Source organism: Protopterus annectens, chromosome 8.part0, assembly GCF_019279795.1.
Source record: "Protopterus annectens isolate FY-2018-M chromosome 8.part0, PAN1.0, whole genome shotgun sequence".
In the NCBI taxonomy this organism is placed as follows: domain Eukaryota; kingdom Metazoa; phylum Chordata; order Ceratodontiformes; family Protopteridae; genus Protopterus; species Protopterus annectens.
In genome coordinates, this window is record NC_056741.1 from 1,037,607,895 (window position 1) to 1,037,631,394 (window position 23,500).

General features: G+C 39.9%; 1 protein-coding gene across 2 annotated transcripts in view; it reads right to left on the reverse strand.

The window, feature by feature from the left end:
- The window catches only part of LOC122809207 (chloride channel protein ClC-Kb-like), a 1,320,353-nt gene that overhangs the window by 954,548 nt on the left and 342,305 nt on the right, over window positions 1-23,500 (reverse strand). The gene's annotated exons all lie outside the window — the stretch shown is intronic.

Below are 23,500 nucleotides of genomic sequence, written 5' to 3' on the forward strand. Positions count from 1 at the left end.
AAAATTGCAAAACCCACTCCTCAATGAGTTCAATTTTGTACACTCAAAACCATCTCCACACAGGATACGAATGACAAATACACACATACACACTTTCCATGTCTCAGAATAGAACTCCTACCTAAGTAGTTTATCACACTACAGCAGTACACATTTATAGCACATGCCATGGTGATTACTGGACTACTCCTTCACCAAAGGTGTATTTCACAGTTGATGACATTAGTACACTTGCCAAAGTGGGGCAATGGAGGTTGTAGTGTCTGTGAATGGACTCAAAAGCATTGCTCCCTACACTGACAAAGGAACACAATCACACAAACATCCACACTTGCCATGTCTGGGAACAGAACTCCTACCTAAGTAGTTTATTACACTATACCACTATACAGTTGTAATACACGCCACAGAAATAACTGGAATATGCTATCACCAAAGGTGTATTTCACATTGGATGACATCAGTAGGATTGCCAAAGTAGGTGATTTGAATTGTAGTGAGTGTGGCTAGGCTAAAATGCATTGCTCCCTACACAGACATTGAAACACACACAAAACATCCACAACTGACATGTATGGGTATAGAACTCCTAAAAGAGGTGTATATCACACTACAGCATGAAGCTATTATAGGATGCACCATGGGGATTACTGCAAAACTACTTCCCCAAAGGTGTATTTCACATTAAATGACATCAGCAGGATTGCCAAAGTAGGTAATTTGAAATGTACTGAGTGTGAGTAGCCTAAAATGCATTGCTACCTACACAGACATTGAAACACACACAAAACACCCAGAACTGTCATGGTGGGAATAGAACCCTACCAAGTTCTATATCATACTACAGCAGTACACAGTTACTGCACACGCTACAGAGATTACTAAGCTGCATCCTTCCCAGAGGTGTATCTCTAGGTGGATGACATCAGCAGCCTTACCAAAGAAGAGCATTTGAATTGTAGGGAGTGTGACTACCCTAAAAAGCATTGTTCCCTACACAGACACACTCACGCCAAGTCTGGGATCAGAAGCCCTACCTAACTAATTTATCACACTACAACAGTATGCAGTTATAGGACACACTACGGAGAGTACTGGGTTACAATCTTCCCAGAGGTGTATTTCTAGGTGGATGACATCAGCAGCCTTGCCAAAGTGGAGCATTTGAATTGTAGGTATTGTGACTACCCTAAAATGCATTGCTTTCTACACACACACACACACACACACACACACACACACACACACACACACACACACACACACAGATTGCCATGTGTGGGATTGGAACTCCTACCCAACTAGTTTATCATACTACAGCAGTACGTAGTTATGGGATGCGCCACAGAGATTACTGGGTTACAGACCTCCCAAAGGTGTATTTCACAGTGGATGACCTCAGCAGGCTTGTCATAGTAGGGCTATCGGGAGGGCAGTGTGTGCATGGGCCATAGACATTTATCTAGAGGTTGGCACGCCACATGTGGGCACAAACAGGGCATATTTCACAGGTAAGTGTATACAGCTGCTAGATGACTACTTCCTTGTACAGTCATGTTGCACAGCCAGCATGTGCACCACATAGTCTGTACTGCTGACAGATACTGGTGGCTAGTATCTGCAGTGACCGACATCTCAACCTCATGTGGTTGTGGCCCTTTGGCTGTGTGCTAGGTGGGACAGGCCTGAATGGCTCCTTGTCACAGTCACCCTCTTCCACACATCTATGTACGTCTACCTTTGGCTTATTATAGTGTGTTGTCCTTACATATATGTCTGTATTCCTATCCACTGTATGTGCAAAGTATGAGTGGTGCATACTGAAGACTGAGGACTACACTAACATCTGCGATTGCCAGATATGTCTGGTCAAGTGGTCTTTGCAGACATGGCCTTCATGTGTTTGTGTGAGCATGCCCAGTATGACCTTTCAGTATGTTGCTGACTGACATTGCTTTCATTTCAATAAGTGTGTGAGCATGCCCAGTATGCCCATCTGTATTGAATGTGTGGATGGAGTCCAGGTAGTTTGTATTGCAGTGCTGACCTTTGTGTTGTACACCTACAGGTAGCATGCTATTTCTGCAGGGTATCCGTCGATCATTTGAAATTAACTGTTACTACATTTCTGCATAGGATGGGGGCACACCTAACTATTTCTACATTTCTACACAGGATTGGGGGGGCACACCTGACTGTTGCTACATTCCTGCATAGGATGATGGGGGCACACCTGACTATTTCTACATTTCTACATAGGATTGGGGGGACACACCTGACTGTTATTACATTACTACGTAGGATGGGGTGCACACCTGCCTATTTCTGCATTTCTACACTGGATTGGGGGGCACACCTAACTGTTGGTACAATACTACATAGGATGGGGGGTACACCTGACACTTGTACACATTTGCTATGACTGTACTGGTATATCAGGTACTCCACTTCATTCTGTATTGTTACCTATCATGCTGGCTAGAGGCATACCACTGTACTACAGATCTTAGCCTTGGCTGCCCTACATATTACTGTCAGACTTCGTACCCCTCAGAAGTAACATCCCACTGCCTGACCTGCTGTAGTCTGTCTGTGTAGGCCTGGGGGGGGTTACCCATAGGCATCATTCAGTGGCCATAGCACAGGCTCTGTTTTGTTTTGTCTACACCTGTGCTGCTGGCTGGGACTATTGTTGGGTATGTGAACCCCCTGACTGGAATGTGTGCGTCACTTACCTTGTGGGTGTCCCAGTACTGAGGGAGGTGCTGCAGGACCGCCTATGTTGGATGCACATAGTACACTCCCTACACATGGTTGAGCATAGGCAGTGTAATGCTTGGCATCCCTTTTACTGTATGTTAGAGTCAGAGAGAGGTGTTATTTCCTGGGTCCCTCCTGTGTCAGTGTATGTGCTATGCGTGGCCTCTTTGCCAAGGCCAGGGCATACTGGGCACGCCTCCTTCAGCCTACTGGGGCAAGCTCAGGTTGTTCCTCCTCTGAGTCACTCTGTGCTTGTGCAGGCCTTGGCAATGGTGGGGGGCTGTGTGGGCCTGCCCTGTGCTGTTCCTGTTGCAGCTGTTTCCACAGGATCATATTGTGTAGCATGGCACATACGAGGACAATTTGGGTGCATGTAGCTGGTGAGTACTGCAACGCTCCACTGGATGTGTCCAGGCACTGGAACCATGACTTCAGCATCCCAAACACATGCTCTACTATAATTCTGGTCCGTGCGTGTGCCTCATTATGGAGTTCTTGTTTGGGAGTGTGTGCATTTCTGATGGCTGTCATCAGCCACGGCTCCAGTGTGTATCCAGCATCCCCCACTAGGTGACCGTGAGGGATATCCCCATTGGCAAATCTCTGGTACAGCTGCGTCAGATGCCAGATGTGGGAATCATGATAGCTTCCAGAGCAGCCAGCACACCCATTCATTATTATGCCCTGGGTATCGCACACAGCCTGGCAGTTGATGGAGGGGTAGCCCTTGCGGTTGATGCAGACCCTACCCTGCTCACTGGGTGGTGCTTTGATGCATATGTGCATGCAGTCTATAGCACCCACTACCTCAGGTTATTCTGCTATTTGGTGGAATGGTTGCATATTGCTGGCCAACCCCTTACGGGTGTGGGGGAAATATACATGCTCACCAACATGTGCTGACATGGCATCCAGGAACTGGTGGAGTACCCTGGATGCTGATGCCTGTGAGATCCCCATGATATCCCCAGTTGGCCTTTGGAAGGTACCTGTAACTAGTATTCTTAGGCCTAAACATACCTTGGTATCCACTGGGATGGATTCCCCTCTGTTAGTTCTGTGTATCAGGCATGGCCGGCACAGCTCAACAATTTGCTGTAGGAGGTCCCTGTCCACCCTATAGCACTCCACTATCTCCAGCTCATGTAGTCCCTGGTAGGTTACCCAGGGTCTGTACACTCTTCTCCATCTCCTCACTGTGTGTTGGTCGACAGCATTCTCATCCTCACCACCCTCAGCCTCTTTCACATGTTGATGTCTGATAACTACTGCAGCCCCTATCATTTTGTTGCTATTATTTGTTAAAATTTCCCCGCCTGTATACACTGGTGGTGTAGAGTATGTGGGAAAAAACAGAGGGAAAGGTGTCTGCATAGTTTATAGTAGTGTTCTGGGCTGGGCTGAGCTGCTGTCTGTGTAATTGGCTGATTCTGATAGATTTCACCTGGTAGCTATGCTACTTCTCCTTGGTTACCTTCCTACTGCTGTTTCCCCTTCCCATTGCTTTCCTGTTTAAGCCCGGGGATGCGCTGCACAAGCACAGTGCTCAGATGTGCACAGAGTTGCTATTTCTACCCTTTTTTTTTTTTTACACCTGGTGTGTGCCACGCACACCCACTTAAGTGCTGTAAGCACGTTTTACATGGATTTGGCTCGTGTTGCAATGTGTACACCATAGTTTTCTTGGTGTGGGATAATACAGCCCTAGACACACACCCCCTGCCTTAGCTTTGCTAAACTAGGAGAAAACACAAGCCATAGGGCACCAATCCCATTTACAGTATGCATGACACACACCCCTATGATGTCAGCTAGCTCCTAGGCTTGCACCAAGTGATTTCTACTCTTACACTGTTGGGACTTGACTAGCCTGCTGGGGAAAACTGAGATTCAATGTCATTCTCCTCATTTGCATAGGATTTCCTGCTACTGCATGGTTACATGTCTCACACCAAGCCTCCCCCTTAGCAATCACTACTCACTGGCCATGGTGTCTTCTGCCTGCCATTGACTTCCATGACAGAATAGTGATTTTAGTTAAAATGCTTATTTTAGGTTTATTTTATTATTCCCCCACCCAATCTCGTTTGCATGTTGCTACCATAAGCTTAAACAGCCGAGATCAGCTAAAAAAAATAAAAGTTTATTTTTTTTATTTTTTATGTTGTTTGCAATGCCAGTGGCCTTATACTTGGCCATTGGCGTGCTTACTACATGATATGCAGCCTTTATTTGGAGCTGTCACAGCTTCGTTTTGGATTTTGCAGAAATATACTCGGTTACTAACCGAGTACATTTCTGCAGATTGCACTAGTCCTGCACGGATGATCATACGTTTCCTGGATCGCAAAATCACCTCATTTGCATGGATTTCTCCTGCAAATGGGGTGATTTGCATACAAGGGCTTCGTCCATGCAGGATTAGTGCAGGAGCTCTCGTGCATGCCCCTGCAGGCTGTTCCTGGATCACACGGCAGACATATTACCTGCCTGAGCTCCTGCACCAGTCTTGCACTCCGTGCAAGCTTTTGTGAATCCAGGGGAGTATGTAATATATACAGTCCTTCTCCTAAAGAACACAGGATATGGTTTGAAAATTGGTATTGTATTCAAGCTAACCAATTAAAGGAATAATATTTATTCTCAAGATCTATGTTTTAAATCCTCACAGAAGGTTAATAATAATGTCACATTGAAATCCAGAAAGATATTGTCTTGTGTAAAGTTTATATTACTGGATAGGCAAAAAATATACTTTAGATAAGCACATTAGTTGATTATATTAATGTTTCATTTCATGGGTCTTTTTGTATTTTGCTAGAACACTCTTCCATTCAGGTCTGTTTGTCTTTTTTGACTTACATGGCTCCAATCAATTTCTACCTGTGGATTGCATTTTTTTTTAATTTAAGACAAGAAAAGACATCCTAGGAGTCAAATATATTGTTTCTTTTGAATAAAAGATTCCTCATTTTGCTGGAAATAAAATGTGGCACTTCATATGACATTTTGGGGACTTTACCAATTGTAAACAAACCTTCCTTTTTCATTACTTTCTGTGAACTGTCATTATCAAATCTGATGTCAGAACTATCATTTTTAAGCAGGTGGGTTTGTCCAGGTAGCTCTAATAACAAGTTTGTTATCTGGATGTAAAATGAGTTTGACAGCTACAGATCTGAGAGGGACTCCTTCCTTAGCTGTAGGTTTTGTGAGAGGTCTATGGGGTCTCTCTCTCTCTATATGCCATACTACTAGCCCTCATAAAAGTTTAGCACTTTTGGAATCAAGTTGATGTGCAAAATTAACCATATTTTGTCCTTCCATTTTCTCAGGTACACCAAATAATCTTACATTATTTCTTCCCACAGTTTCTGAGTCAGCTACTTTATCTAGTAGCCAGTTATTCTGTTTTAGCAAAAATTCAGTGTGATTTTCTTCCTCACACTGTCTTTCCCCAGTGTCATTTAAACTTATTTAAGTACTGTCTATGTGGCTTTCTTGCTCACCCAGACTTCTCCTGATGTCATTTAAACTTGTTTCTATACTGTACATATTAGCATTTTGGTTTTGGACCATATGCTTTAGAATTTTAAACCATTTGTTGCCATTATTTTGTATATAGTATTCCTTTTTATCCATAGTGTTTATTTTAAAGGATACTTCTTGTATGGATGACAATATCATCTGGAAATCATTGTTTGCAGAGATATTCTCTTGCCCAGTAATTTTGGAAACTGGCATTCTTCAACTGGACTGTTGATAAATATTCTGACAGGATTTATTCTTGAATAATTAATTTCTGATTAATATGATTTGATCCTGACACAAAATACACATTTCCCTTCATTTCTTGCATTGACTGGACCACATTTTATAGCAAATTCCTGTCAACTTTTTTTTTTCTAATAGTACAGAGTTCGTAAAATGTGATGTACTCAAGCAACCATCTTGACCATGCCCCCTGATCTTTTTTTTGTCATGGTGAATAGTTTTGCAATGTGAATACAGAAGTAGAGTATCGATATACAAAAATCAGGCTTTTGATTTGATTTGTTTAAGGAGTATGAGGATTATTTGTTGGTGTAGGCTGTTTGTCAGGATTTTGTCTATATTTAATGATCATGAAGATGTATTTATTGATGTAGGCTGCTTGATAGGATTTCAAATTCAGACAGATCCTGTAGCATTACTGGTAATGCATGTTCCAAGGATAGTTCCAATAGCTTTGATAAGTAGAATTGAGAATAAGCTAAACTGCTTAGAACACCCAGGTGTGTTATGAAATATCTTATTTCAATTGAATAGATGGTCAACATGATTGAAATTGGAAAACAGGTGTACGTTGCCTGTTTCTTGATTCATAGGGCATTACTAAAGCTAGAAAAAGAGATCACTTTCCAATTCATGAAGATGAAGAACTGGTATCTGCAATGTCAAAAACAAAACATTTTTTCTGTGTCTAACTCCAGCTAGGGATTTTGTTTAAGGTTCTCATTATGCAATTTTAATTCACCTAAGGAAAGATACAGATATTTGAGACTAATTCCCATTTGATATATTGTCAGCATTTGTACTCTTTCGTAGAGCTGTTGCACAAATAATTGAGAGACTTAAGGAAACTTGCTAATACTTCTTGATGATTTTTCTAATACAGAAGTAGAGAAAAAAGAAAGTGATGAAAGACTAACTATGGTACTGAAGATGGGAACAGAATAATCTCAAACTGAACAAAAATAAGTGTAGCATCAGACATGCAGGACAGAGATATACAAGCCATGTGTTATGGACTGAAATCAGACACTTACAAAATAAGGAAAAGTACTGTAAATTCTTCCTCCAACACCCAGTCTCATTACATTTGTTGAAAAGATGCAATATATTTTGAAGGTTATTCTGAATATTTTGGATATATGTTTGATACAAAGCAAATCTTAGGAATAAGCTGAAGAATGTTATTATATTAAGGAATAAAACAGAACATTCAAATGCTTAAATGTTTAGTAAATAAAGTAATCATAGTAAAGTATTTTGATACAAATAATTCAGTCATATTACAAGCAGATGGTGGACGGAATAGGTCTGGTATGATCAACTAGCTGATTATTGGTTTGCAGCCTTTATGAAATACTAGAAATGGTACACTTAAAAACTTACTTTCTGCAGTATACCACTGTGATGTTTTGTGAGTATGTTTATGGTAAAAAATGCTGTTTGAAATGGACTATAAAATAATGCAGCTCATATTTATGAAGTTTTACATGACACTGCCAAGACTGCAGTGAATGATGCTGTGATTACAGAAGTGTGACTCATTTGTCAAATATAAGCAGGTAGAAAAGATATAAATATAACATATATACTGTTGTGTCTGCAACGGCATCTAGTAGATGTGCTTAGGTGAAGAATTGAAGTTAACAGGATAATTTCACAGTTGCTTATGACTGAATATAACCTCTAAGGGCTTCACCACTGTACTGAGATTGATATGGATATAAGATTTTCATGACGTTAGTGACGTGATTTTTGTTACCCTTGATGTCCAGTCATTATTTACCATGATTCCCAATGAACTGGGTGTACAATATGTACATGAGTATTTATCTTTACATAGTGGTTACTCATCAAAGCATGTTGATTTGACTTGTTTTTTCTTGGAGACTGTACTTGAGAACAGCGTGTTCATTTTTGGTGAGGAAATATATTTACAGAAGCATGGCGTAGCTATGGGCACTTCTTGTGCCAATAGTTATGCCAATATGTTTCTTGCACATTGGGAGATGAATGTATTAGTCCCCCTTATGGGTTTTAAGGAACATGTGTTATTCTATCGACGTTTCATCGATGACCTGTTTTTGTTGTGGAGAGGGTCATCTGATGAATTAGTACAGTTCTTTGGTATTGTGAATAATTTGACTGATTGTCTTAAATTCACTTATAGTTGGTCTTACACATGTATTGAGTTTCTGGACTTGTATATTGAAAAGTTGAATAAGCATACGATTAATACAGGTATTTTTCATAAAGCATGTCACAGAAATGCTTTCCTTTTTAGGTCCAGTATGCATCCTGGCTATATATTTAGGAATTTGATTAGAGGACAGGGCATGACAGCCTCGAGGTTAAATCCATTATTTGATGGTTTTCAACAAGAGATTGTAGGTTTACACAAACAAATTATTGGGCAGAGGGTATACTACTAATGAAATTAATAGACAATGGTCGGACCTCATAGAACTGAGATCAACCACAGCACGACCTTATTTTGGACCTGCTTTAGAAACTAGCGGTGCTAGTAATACTAACAATAATACAGTGCCTGGCATTAGGATCCCCTTGTTCTATACAAGTGATCATAAACAGGTCACTGATCTGTTCCATCAGCATTGGACAATCCTTTTAGTTGATGAGGAGATTGGTAGGATCGTGGGAGATAGACCTAAGTTTAGGTTCAAGAATCACAAGAACTTGAAAAGGCTATTATGTTTTGATAGGGGACATTTGGATATGGCTATGTCCACTGGCCATACCTTGCTATGTGGGTCATGCAATTTTTGTGCATATATTAATACATGTGATGTCTTTTACCATCCAGACCTTCGTAGGGAATTTTCCTTTAAGGTGGTTGCGAACTGCATGACTCCTCATGTTGTTTATTTAGCAGAATGTACAATATGTGGGTTGTTCTATGTTGGGAAAACAAGTAGAACACTTTGTGATAGAATGAGGGAGCATATTTATCACATTAAAAAAGGCTCCCCACATAATACACTCTCTAAACATGTCCTAGAACATGGTCATGCCCATACCTTTAGGTTTAAGGTTATTGAGGTCATTTTCCCTAGTATTAGGGAAGGGGATATTTTGAACATAGAGAGACTTGCTGGATTGTTATTCTCCGTGCTGATAGAGGGAAAGGTTTAAATGAAAGGGCATCTATTAAACCTTTTTTAAAGAAAAGGAGATTGCGTAAATGATGCTAGGGTAGGTGTCCTTTATATGCATAGTCCTGTCTTGTACATAGGTTTATTACAGATGCATATTTGTTTTTATTTACATGTATGTGTATAATAATATTCATTTATTAAGCAGTTGTTATGTTTTCTTTTGTTAGTGGGCTTATTTCATTACAGCATCATTTAGTATATTCAGTATTAATATTTAGCATTTACAATGTATGTCATTGAAGTACAATTATAGAAATCATTGTCAGTTAAGTTGTGCTTTTTAATATTTTTATGCATATTTGTATTTTTCTCTGTGGGATTGATCTGTTTATGTTTAGTATGCCTAGTTCATCAGTTAGTTGGATTTTTAGTGGCCCATTATTAATATCTAATTGACTTTATGGTTTAATTACTTAATTGATGTTAATTAGTTTTCTGTGATGTATATATAAGGTTTTGACACATTTTTTGGTATCTGGTCTGATGAAGCTGTTATGCGAAAGCGCTTACCATTTTTAATAAACCTGTGGATTTTATACTTTAAGATCTATTTTATTTTGTTGCTTTGATATTCTGTCTCCTGACCTGTGAGATTGAGTTGGACATTATATGCCATATTTTTGTTTAAACGTAGCCTGGGTTGCTCCTTTGCTGGTATTATCATCATATATACTTTTGTGTCTGCAAAGGCATCTAGAAGATGTGCTTAGGTGAAGAATTGAAGTTAACAGGATAATTTCACAATTGCTTATGACTGAATATAACCTCTAAGGGCTTCACCACTGTAATGAGATTGATATGGAGAAAAACATACTTTGTGTAATAACTTAAGGTGAGGAAATATATTTAGCAATATTTTTCATTCAAAGAAATGGTGTGTTGTATAAAAGTTTTAGGTTGATGAATTAATAGTGTATAATCACCTAAAATTCTGGCTTTGAAACTATGAAATCTCAAGGGAAATTCTGTAAAGTTTTATGCTGCACAGGAATGTCAATCCAAATACAGCACACCTTTCAGAAATGCATAGTGTGAAATACAGCACACATTTCAGAAATGCATAGGGTGAATTGTAGAGTTCAGTAATAATACTCCAATAGGTAATTTCTTCTTTTTCTGTTTCTGGAAGATAATGCAGTAATGTTGAAAAATGTTTCTTTTGTTTCATTCTTAACATTGTGTACACAAACTCTACAGATTAATGGAAATTTCCAAAAACAGTGAGATTACCAGAAAGTGTAAGCAGAGTTGTGATTAATGCATAAAAAGCATCCTTTCAAGGCATGAGATTGTCAGTTTAGTAATATCAATTACCTGTAGCATGCAAATCTGGAATTGGTGATACTTTCAGAACAACAGGAATTTTAATATTTGATTTCTAATTCTAACTACCTGCAAGTGAATGGTCAAGTGAGGGAACTGCAGACACTGCTAAAAACTCATGAAACAAATCATAGAGAATTAGCAGCAACTGTTAGGCAGGGAGTCTATATCATATGCTTGAAGTTCCAAAACTTCAAATCATTAAAGCATGAACTTTAATGATTGAAGTCACGGAACTTCGAACATTAAAAAAAAAAAAAAAGCTCTATGCAGGGTTGCAAGTCCCCCCTGCGCCCCCACACCCCGATAATTAAATATACCAACTCCAAGATTGCACTACAGTGCAGTAAAGGAAAATCTTCCCTTTCCATGCTCTATCGCATTTGATTCGAACTTTTAAACTTCGATCATTAAAATTCGCCCTTAAATGATTCAAAGTTTTAAAACTTCAATCATATGATAGGAACCCTAGACAGGCATATACTCAGCTTTACTAAAATGCAACAATTTGTATAAATATGCATTGGTTATGCTGTATATAACTACATCAGATGTATTATTGAGTATAATATCATATTTTGTACTTGCACTAAAACAGTTAAAAATTTCAAAAGGTATCCAGAGGAAATGTTTTAAGAAAATTCTATCAAGTCACTTATATTATGGATCTAGATGTTAAGTATTAATAACTGTTTTCTTTCTTCTACAGGCAAAGTCGGGGTAAATTGATGGCAGCATATAACATATTTAACAAAGCAGTTTTGCAGCTAATGTACACCACAGCAGTCTTTATCTGTCCAAAAATGTTTAGACACTATAATACAAAATTTGTATCCAAAGTATTCTCTGGAAAGAAAGGATGTATTCTCTATAGCTAAAATCCTTCCAAGGCATGGAACAAACTCCCACTAGAGATCAGGTCACTCAAGCAAATTAGTCAATTCAAGCTAGCCACTAAAGAATACCTGTTAAGCCAATGGACCTGCCTCTGTAACCACCCCCCCTTAAACAGCTTATCAACCCTAATTGCACACCTCTACCTGCTCTGAACCTATGTAACTCTCTCTAACTCTCTAGACCTTGTCTCACATTAACTTCTCTATCCGAAGCACATTGCATAATTCTTATCTGCATAATGTAAGATTTTACATCTGGTGAGAAAACTATTGTGAGTCCTTCTGTATGATGCAGTATTCTAAATCTGACAGACTTAATGATTAGTTTACTGTAGTAAATCCTTGTTTTTATGTATACGTTGCTTTGAATATTTTCTGTAAACCAGTTGTTGATTGTTTACTTATTTTTGTAAATTATAATCTGCAGAACATGTGGAGCTTTTCTCCCCAGGCCTCTGCTGAAAAAGGACCACTTAGCTCAGCTGGAAAATCTCGGTCAACAAATGTAAAATAAATAAAAATAAATAACAAAGTAGGAAGATTTAGTACTAGGAATTCATCAAACTCACCAAACTACAGAATAAGATGCCAATCTGGATAAGGAGGTCCAAAAAATCTGGAGACTTTAAATCTAACTTAGACACTTGGGCCAGTGATAAAGCCTTTCAACTATTTCTTGAGGAATCAGTGTTCCTTGAAGGCCATGAGGTGAATGCTGTGGTTGAACGTATGAACTTATGAATATACAGTTACCCACTGACATGTAGACCTTTGCCAGCACAATTACTGAAGAGCTATATACAAAAACTGGAACATCTGCTTCCACTGCAGAGCCTGAAAACCAGAATTATGTTTAAGACAGACTGAAACCAAACCAATATATATATATATATATATATATATATATATATATATATATATATATATATATATATATATATTCATAGGTTCATAGGTTCATAGATTCATAGATTCATATATATATATATATATATATATATATATATATATTTATATGCACACACACACACACACACACACACACACACACACACATATATATATATATATATATATATATATATATATATGTGTGTGTGTGTGTGTGTGTGTGTGTGTGTGTGTGTGTGTGTATGAGTTCATTAGAATCCCGAAATGCTGAAATCCCGAATTTCAGTATTTCAAAATTCTATAGCAGAAAGCCTGAAATCCCGAAACCCTATAAGTGCGAAATTTAAAATCGCAAACCAACACTGCAAATACACCACACACATAGACACAATCTCCCCCCACAATTGAACATACAATCCTACACTACAGACAAGCAGGCGGGCAAGCCCCCTGCACCCCCCAAACCCCCTTACTTATATATACTAATTCCGAGATCACACAATCACACACACAAAGGTAACTCACACCCACACATTTCATAGCCCCTTGCACACACACATCACAGCCAAAACACACACTAACATACACTAAAGCCCCTAATCAACACACTCATACATACTTACCTGAACATACACCTATCCATTCACACACCGCAACACCAGAAGCTCCAAACTTCGGTATTTTGAATTTCACGCTTCTGTGTTTCGGGATTTCAAGGCTTCAGTGTTCTAATTTCGAAATAGTTAAATTCAGGATTTCAGGATTTCAAAATTATGAAGGGAACCCGTGTGTGTGTGTGTGTGTGTGTGTGTGTGTGTGTGTGTGTGTGTGTATATATATATATATATATATATATATATATATATATATATATAAATGTAGATATATAGGGATCCCCTTCAGAAGCTTGTAATTTCAAAATTTTGAACTTCAAACAGCCAAAACCAGATAATCGAAGTTTTGAGACTTTGAATGTTTTGAATGGAGATTGTTGTACAGCACGGAAGGGGACATTTACCATTTTCCTCACTGTAGTGTGATCTCAGAGTTGGTATATTTAATTAGCAGGGAGTGTGGGGGATGGAGGGAGGATTGCCCCCTGCAAAAACATTAAAAAAATGTTTTTGTTTTCATTTTTTTTCTTTCGTTTTCATAGTTTCAAAACTTCAATCTTCTGATCTCGGCCATTTGAAGTTTTGAAACTTCGAGCTTTAGAAGTAGATCCATATTTATATATACATATATACATATATAAATACATACAAAAAAAGGTGGAAGAAGTAATCAAACCATGTACGCTGGGCATAGAAAGCAACTCATTAACTGCTTAGAGCATTAGTCATATACACTAACTCAGACCTATATAAATAATGTACATGTATGTGTGCGTGTGTTAGTATGTGTGTGTTTGAGTGTGCATGTGTCTCTGTAACACAATAAACCTCAAAAAGATTGGCAAAATGTAGCATCTGAAAAACAAGATGTAATATGTAATCATGTATTTTTAAGGCAGGATGCCTTGAATTTCCATCAGAGTTACCAAATCTCCATCATATTGTCTGGCATTCTGCATGTGCTGTACATTATGTTAACAAATTCTGAAGAATCTGGCTGAATACATTCTGGGTCTGTTTTACTTTGTGCATTTTTAAATATCAGTTTATGTGGGGTTTCTGGAGGACACTAGAGCCAAGTTTTTCTAATCTTGCTTCCAGTTACTGGTGAGGATCTTTCCAAATATAGCTATCATTGCTGGGAGGTAGATGATCCAAAACTCTATAACATGGCATTCATGGTCCTTAGCTGCATACCATAATTTGCATTGCAGCGACATTGTAATAATTACTAGAAGCAGCTCAAAATTTGAGGAAACAGCATCTTAATTCTTGAAGGACTTTGAAGTTATCTGCCACTGATTTTGCTGCTATTATGAGAATCAAAAAAACTGAAGAGCAGTTGTACTCTTTGATATCATGCAGAATATTAATAAGGCTGAACATCTTTTTAATATCTGTTCCTGATAATCCCGTTAACACAGACAGGAGTTCATATAATACCATAGATTCTTACTTGGCACATGTGATTATAGTAGTTTTATTTGAAGCATTACACTGCATATTTATATATGTGCAAATGTGCTTGCACCATTAAGACTGCTATCTACTCATAATGCATACAGCCTTTCCATCAGATGAAAAGGAGAAGAAACATTCATAGCAACTGTGTTCCAAGTATGCTGTAGTTTTTATGCAATTAAAGTTGCATCATAACTGTACTCTTGACCATTTTGCCATGAGTCCCTTGTGCTGATGGTGAAACAAATGAGGTTTGGTAACAAACCAATTTGTCCAGGGACATCTTCAGATAGGGGTTAGATAGATATAGTAGTGGGAATTAAGAGGGTAGGGGGAATGGATGGGTTAAATGGGAATTTGGGATGATTGGGAGGAAATGAGGTACAAGTAGGGAGGTGCTTAAAGGGTTTATGCAAGAGTAACTGGGTAAGGAATCACATTTTGCCATGAACCTGCTAAAGCAGGTGCTTCGTCCATGATGACTTGTAGGTGTTTCGGAGATTCAATAGGCCTTGGTTTAATGTGGATTAATGATAGTGTGGTACTTTATTTATTTAGTTAATGTCTTCTGGTGGGGAGATCTGTGGTGCAGTTATTTATTTGTTTATGAATGTATTCATTTTCCATCTCTTCAGTGTCATGGTGTTTGATGGTGAATGTCTGGTAGGGAGATCTTTGTCGCTGTGGTGCAGTACGCAGTTGGTTTGGTTGTGCAGGTTGGGGGATGCTATGCTGCTTTATGCAGTTGCTTTGGCATCAGAGTTTCAATATCGGTGGCATTGTTTTGTTTTCATGCATACACATTGGTGAGATAGCATTTTTGACTGCATGTTATTTTTAGTCAGAGGGTGAGAGATGGCTGGAGTGGCCAGTACCCTGCTGTGCATGACCTAGCTGTAGTATTCGCTAGATGGATGTTTGACTCCACAAAACAACAGTTTAGACAACAAACTAGTCTACATTTTTGAGGCTGTTGTTTGGAACCTGTGCTCCGATGGTTGGATTCACTTTTGACTGCATCCAGGGAATGGTACTTCAAGTGCATAAGGTCTCCTGCATTCTTTGATCGTAACATGTGGTGGTCAGGATGTGAAATCGGTTGATCTTTGAATGTGAGAGTGAATTTCTTAGGTATGATACGTAGTTTCCAGCACTGGACTCTGTTCTGTTGCTTTTGAGGAATTGACTCTCTGATTGTTTCCATGCAGACACACATGAGGGGGAGAGGTGATGATGCACTTCACAGTTTCCACCATCAGTTTATGCTGATCTGTCAGAACAGAGGCACAAGGGTTTTTTTGCAGGAAAAGACTAATTGCTTGGAGCATTTAGGCAATGTTTTCTCTGGTCTTTGGGTATGTTGGAGTTTTTTCTGGAAGTTACAAAATGGTGGTAAAATTAATGTGTTTGTTTACATATAGCACTGCATACAATAAGTACTTTTTATAAGACAGTTGTGGATGGTCAGTTTGTTTATATATTTGAAGTTCTTGTCCCTTTTTATATTCTTGCTTATACCTTTGGTAGAGGTTTTGGTTTCTATTTCATGCTACACCTCATTGTTATGGCTACAGCATTAATAAATTATTCATTCTGTGCTTTATGCATTGGCTTGACAATTTTACTTGTTCTGCCTAACACATGATGGGGGGATGGTCACCTAGTAAGTGTGCACCAGTTGGACACAGAGTATGTTGCTGCTGACATTGGTGATTGGAGAATCTTGACTGTTCCTAATTTCACTCACATTTGGCTGTGTTGGTTACGGAGAGTAGGCCTCTTGGGATTTGGGATTCTAGTGTTGCTGGGTTCGGCAATGCTGTATAGCGTGGAGTGGATCTAGAGTGATTGCTGAAGCATTTGAACTGCTTGTATCCACCTCCAAGTCCGGATTTCACTCAGGAAGTCTGGACATGGTCCGGGTTCTACCTGATGGGTAAAGCAGGGCTTGAGCCCTGGTTTTTGCAGTATGAGGCTGCTGTCCGGTGTAAAAAAGGAGGGGGTTGCTGCCGGACGGTCCTTTAATCATAAAGTCTCTGCCTGGTTGGGAGTGTGGGAGAATTGCATTGTTGTAGGGAGGGGAATGGCCATTTTTTACTCAGCTGATCTGCTGGGAGAATTGTCGTGGCTTTTGACAGAAAGTATGCATGGAGTGGTTCTGACCATTAGGGGGGTAGGGGGATAATTGGGAAGCGCGGGTGAGCCGTTCAGGCCTGTTTTAAAGAAAAAAGAATTAAATGAAGGAATATATTAATATAAGAAGTTCAGATGTATGGCACTAAGAGGTTGAGAGGGATGGTAGTCAGTGTGGATGAGGGGGAAGAGCCTGGTGACCTACTCTTCTATGAGTTTTGCATAGGTCAACCTTCCATCTCTGAAATGGAGAACATCAGCCATCATAACACTGGGCGAATGGGGGCATGATGTGCAGCACAGAATACAATGGCTCATTAGCAATGTCAACTAGGGGGCTCACAGGAGGGTTAAAGTATGCTGTTTTCTTATTTAATTAAAAAAAATGTTAATGAATGAATGCATATCAGTAGGTAATTTTAAATATGGATTGCTGGCTTTTTGGCGTGGAATTTTGTCAAGTGTGGACTGCTGTGACTCCTAATGAGGTGCATAGTTGGACCATGTGGAACTCCGTCCTGTGCAGTTGGAAGGAGATATAGGAGGCTAACACATAATAACAGATGGGATTGAGGAGGTATAGGAGGCTAACACATAATAACAGATGGGATTGACAAGAGTTGACTATAAAACGTGCCCCCCGATCTTTTCTTTTTAATTGCTACAGTACTTCGTACCCCCCATCCTTTTTTTAATTGCTACAGTATTTATCATAGTTTTCCTTTTGGCAGATGTAATGAGCAATGAGGTCATAGTTGGAGGAGTGCTGAATGAACAACAGTCTGTGGCCTGAAGGAAATGGATTTGGAAGGTAAGAGATTCTACTGGGGTGGATATTCCAGCTGCTGGAGTGCTAGACTATGAGGTTGCAGGTAATCTTACTTATTCAGTGTTTATTAAGGCATGTCAGAGTTGATGCATTTTGGTGTACTGCAGGAACAGCTGAGGAGGAGGAGGTATGTTGGGGCAGGGTAAAACAGGGTTGGGGATTGTTTATGGGCAGTGTGGTGTTCCCACATGGGGGCTTGGGTCACAACAATCTTAGGATCATAAGATCATAGGAAGTTACTATGCTAATGGCTCTAGGGTCCTTACAAGCTAGAGAAGTTCAACCCTTATATCCACTTAAATCCTTATTTCCACATACAGCTCCAGTTGCCCTTATCCAAGAGTGACATGGGTGAAACCCCTAGGGTGAATTTAGGGCTACTCACCCAGTTGTTGAAATTGAAGAGGGCCAATGAGGTGTTCTGTTTGAAGTTGAATTTGTTCCTAAAGGTGTGGTATTTTCTGGGGGACAAATCTGTCCTTCAGGCAGGTTCTACTAATGTCAGATACCAGGTTATGGTCTTCAGAGTGAGTACCATGTGTACCATCTGACTTGTACATTGGGATGATAGGAGGTGGTTTGGTATATGGATGACTGTTAGGAGTAGGTGGGATTTGCTGAATCATTCAAGGTATCTAGGTGTTTTGGGGATATGTGATGAACTGTGTGCCTTGTTGGCTATGCAGAAGTTAGACAGCTTAAGCAAGGCATTGTTTTTCATTCCAGATGCAAAGGTAACACATGGGAAGTAAGCTCTGAGGAGAAAGCTAGGGACAAGCAGCGGATTAAGGTTGCTCAGCTTCTTGGGCTACTGGAGTTGCATGTTAGTCACTTTACTTGGGTTGTTTTGGGGGAGAATTTATAAGTTGGTGTACTGTTTTACCACTGTGGTGCCTTTGGCACATTTCAGAGGGATGTCCTTTTAGCAGATGATTAGGGTTGTTCATGGGGATTTAGATTTGCTTACAAAGCTGACAGGAGGTGTTAGGGTGGGGGGCATAATATGGGGGGTTGGTTTGTTGCTTGTTGGGTAGGGGATAGCCACATTGGTTACATTTGTGTTGCAACTGCCTCTTGGAAGGAGTTTGGTGGGTAATATTTAATTATTTGTCAGGCTTGGGAACAAGGTAAGGCAGTTCAGTTGGTTAAGGAGGATTTAGCTGAAAGTAGTATAGTTGCATGGGTAACAAGGCTATGTGAACTCACTAAATCTTGGTCGGGTTTTTTGCTTTGAAGGGTTTTGGTAGGTAGGGTTGGGTAGGGCATTGCTAGCGTGGTTAAATTTGGGTTACAGGACTTTGGAGCACCCGTTATAAGGAAGGCATATGGTAGGGCATAGCCATAGTGGTTAAAATTGTTGTGCAGTTGCCTGCGGGATAGAGTTTGGTGGGAAAGATTTGGTTATTTCTCTGGCTTGGGAACATAGATAACTGTGCGTATATAGTTACACTGGTGACAGGGGTATGTGAACTTAATCCTGGTCAGTGGTTCATTGGTTTGAAGGCTTGGGGTGGGTTTGATAGTGTGAAGATTGATAGACATTGGCTATTGACAAGATAGCTTGTGTTGTGAGGGCTGGATTTGGTAAAGGATGTTTATTGGGTTACAGTTCAGGTGGCATTTTCTTTTATGGATGTGTTGAAGTCATTCGGATGGTGGATGTTCATCAGCAAATGCTATGATGTCATTAAATGTTTTCTTGTTTATAGTGAGTAGTTGGTGTGATGGCAGGATTGCTATTATATTGATTTGGGAAGGAAATTGAATTTTGGATATTATGATGTACATTGGGCAGTAAAACAGGGTTGCAGTTAGGCATGATGATGTGCAATTGTTCTTGCATGGTTTTACATGGCGTGGGTTTAGTGTTTTGGTGGTACATGTGGCAGGTAATGACCTGAGAATCATTCTGCAACTCACACTAGGTAAGACTGCAATCCAAATTATAACTTGCTACAGATACTTCATCATGCCCCAAGATTCCCACTACACCTTTCTAAACATACTGGAAAATATTAAGATACAACCAACACCCTAATACTGGGTGATTTCAACCACCCTGGCATTAACTGAGAAAACTACTCAGGTACCAACACCTTTGCCCAACGGTTGTTGGAATTCATAAATTCCAACGCCCTGGATTAACTAATGCATAATCCCACCAGGGGCTCCAATATTCTAGACCTGGTCATGACCAACATGGGAGATAGATGCTCCACACCAGTGTTTACCGCCTCATTGTTCAGCTCTGACCATAAGCAAATCACCCTTGACATCCACATCCCACCTCCACCCCCCAGTAAGGAGACCTCCGTAAAAAACTTCTCCAAAACCAACTTCATGCTACTCAAGTCAGAAGTGACAAACTTTATGACACCCATGCAGACTGGGGCCGAAAGTTTGACTGCTGAATCCTACACTAAGGCACTGTATGAGCACATCCACTTGTGCATGAATCATGCCATCCCAAATAGAACCAATATGCTCTCCTCCAAAAAAAGGAAGCCAATCTGGTGGTCCCCTGCCATAAACAAACTATACAACAGAAGTAAGAAACTGTTGCAGAAAAGAGGAAAATCCCAGGATGCAAAAAACTCCCTTACCAGCCTCAGTAAGAAGATGAGATCCCTCATAAAATCCTCCAAAGCTAGTTACAAAAATAAAATTTCCAAAGATTCCAAAGACAAAAACAAAGCATTCTATATTATGTCAAGAATCTAAATGGCAATGCTCAGATCTGCTCTGAGCTACAACAGAATGGCATTAAACATACTGATCCCAAGGATATTGCCAATATCTTGGCAGATCGATTCAATGCCAACTTCACCCCCCTCTCACCCCCTAAAGGGCCCATCTCAATACCAAAAGATTTCCAAATTCTGGTAATCACAGCCATACAGGTAGAAAACGCACTCTCCAAAGCTAAGAACACAGCATCCATGGGACCAGATGACATCCTGGGATGTGTACTACATGAACTACAAAATGAACTGGCACCTCACCTAAGTGTCATGTTTTATCATAGCCTCACCTCAGGCTTTGTGTCCACTGAGTGGCGCACAGCTACAGTCATCTCACTCCACAAGGGGGGATTCACCTTGGATCCCGGAAACTACCGTCCCATCAGTCTGATGAGCCTGATCTGCAAGGGCATGGAATGCATTATCAGGGAACTTATAAACAAAGACATTGACAACCTTCAAACACTGGACCCCACCCAGTTTGGGTTTGTGAAGGGCCGCTATTGTCTTCTGAACCTGATTGACTTCTTCGAATCAGTCTCCAGTCCACATAGCCTATCTGGACCTCGCCAAGGCCTTTGACACCATCTTCCACTCTGGAATCATAGATAAACTTACTAAGCTGGGCATAAATCCCTACATCACTCGATGGGTTGCCAACTGGCTTACTGACAGAACCCAGACTGTAAAAGTAGCCAACTCCAAATTCAGCTCCAGACAAGTGACAAGTGGAGTACCTCAGGGTTCAGTCCTGGGAAAGCTCTTGTTTGGCATGTACTTCTCTGAAGTACAAGCCAACACTAAGGGACTCTGGCTAAAAAAGTTTGCAGATGACTGCAAACTGGGAGCCATTATTGAATCCCCAAATGATGTGTATATTCTACAAAATGGCCTTACAAAAACAGATGCTTGGTGCCAGAGCCATGGGCTCAAGCTTAATGCCAAGAAATGTATAGTTATTCCCTTTGGGAAAAAACATGTACCCATGAATTAGCACATAAGTGGCAGTACACTAAACACCAAAAGTGTGATGAGAGACTTAGGGACACAGGTGGACAGTGGTCTCAACTTCGATAACAACATCACCACAACAGTCAGGAAATCCTTTTATGTGACACACCTCATCACTAAGGGCTTTTCATCCAGAAAAAAGGAGATGATTGTCCCACCTTACTCATCCCTCATTAGACCCATTATAGAGTACAATGTCCTGTTTGGTATGTACCTCACAAGACATCTGCAACAGCTGGAAAAGCCGCAGAAATACCTCACTAAAAGGATCACAGACCTAAATCAGATGCCCTCTGCTGACCAACAAAAAAAACCTCCAGCTATACTCTGTGGCATATCATCTACTCAGAGGCGATCTCTGCTTAAGATACAAGGCCATGTCAAACCCTGAGCTGTTGGATATGCTCCACTTAAAGAAATCCCAATCCCTCAGAGCCACATGCTCCAGGGATCTAAACCTTGTCATCACAATAAACAAAACATGCTGGAGGAATAGGTTCCTGACCCAGAGACTCCCCATACTCTGGAATAGACTGCCCATACATGTCAAGCAGAGGGCCTCCTTGGCCCACTTCAAAAGGAACCTTGATGATTGGATGGGATAAAGGAATTTCACCCCGGGGATCATGTCAGTCACCCTGCTACATAGGGATCCAGGGAAGTAAATATTGTGGGAAGAAATATCCAGGGAATTGTTATGGCTAGGCTTGTATAGGCCCTAAAGCCGACAGCCTAGTACTAACCTATGAAACTAAGAAGCTACTATTGGTACTTAGGTAAGTGAGAATTTAGGTAATATACAGAGGTTAGGCTAGGTTATGAGGTTATGGTTTGTTTCTTTAGCACTGGAGAGGGATCAGTGGTTGAATTTCAGCTGTTTAGGCAATTGACTACTTTGGCTATTTAAGGGATAGGGCTTTGGGAGGTGATGACACGGACCTAGTTTGGTTAGAGAGGATGAAGTACACTGAATGAAGTTTGGCTTAATGCCTTTTAATGGGTGGTTGGGTTGTTGGAAGTTTGGTAGGAGAGAGGTGGAACAGCCTGATCAGGCTGGTGGGTGAATAAGATGGGTAGGCTTGCCCTCTTCTGTTCCCCCTCTGGTGTTGGATGTTCATTTCAATGACTTGGGATAGGAAAGTGAACAGCTGGACGTGGCTTGATAAGTAAAATAAGCAAGCGGAGGTAAGGCCACTGCTTATTTGGTTGGATGTATAATTTAATAAATGGTGTATGAAGTGAGTGATGGGATGCTGCTTCATAATTAAAGTAAGCAAGTGGCAGTTTGGACACTGATTACTTGGTTAGGATGAGCGAGATCATGCTGTCCTAGTTAAAATTACATGGATGTTTATGCTGTGATTAATATCACCTATGGTTTGTTTCAGTTATAATTAATTAATAAATATTGGTCAACAAAGTTATGTTTATGGAAGTTTAATAAAGGTCGTCAGATGTCATTCGGCGTGATGATTTTATTGAAGTGGACTGGGGCAATATTCATTTTACATTTATCTCCCACTGGGGCAAAAGAATAACCATCAAAATACCACACATGTTCTGCTACATGTTCCAGTTTTCTATCCACAGATCAGGACAGTATTTAGGAAAGCAGACATTCTGCCTTAGAAAGAATATCAGTCTTCAGTCCTTATTTGTGCCTCCTCAAATTTTAAAAGAATAGAAACCTTAATAAACTGTTGCTGCAGCAACAACTTCAGGAAGTATGAGAAGTACTTCTTTGTGAAATTATGGTCTTTAATTTCAAACCACATTGCTGACAATGTGTTTGCAGTAATGAGCAATATATTGTCATAGATTATTCTGAGTAAAAAACTAAAAGCCTGAATATATTGAAGAGAGGGAGAGGTCTATATGTATTATAGAATGACTG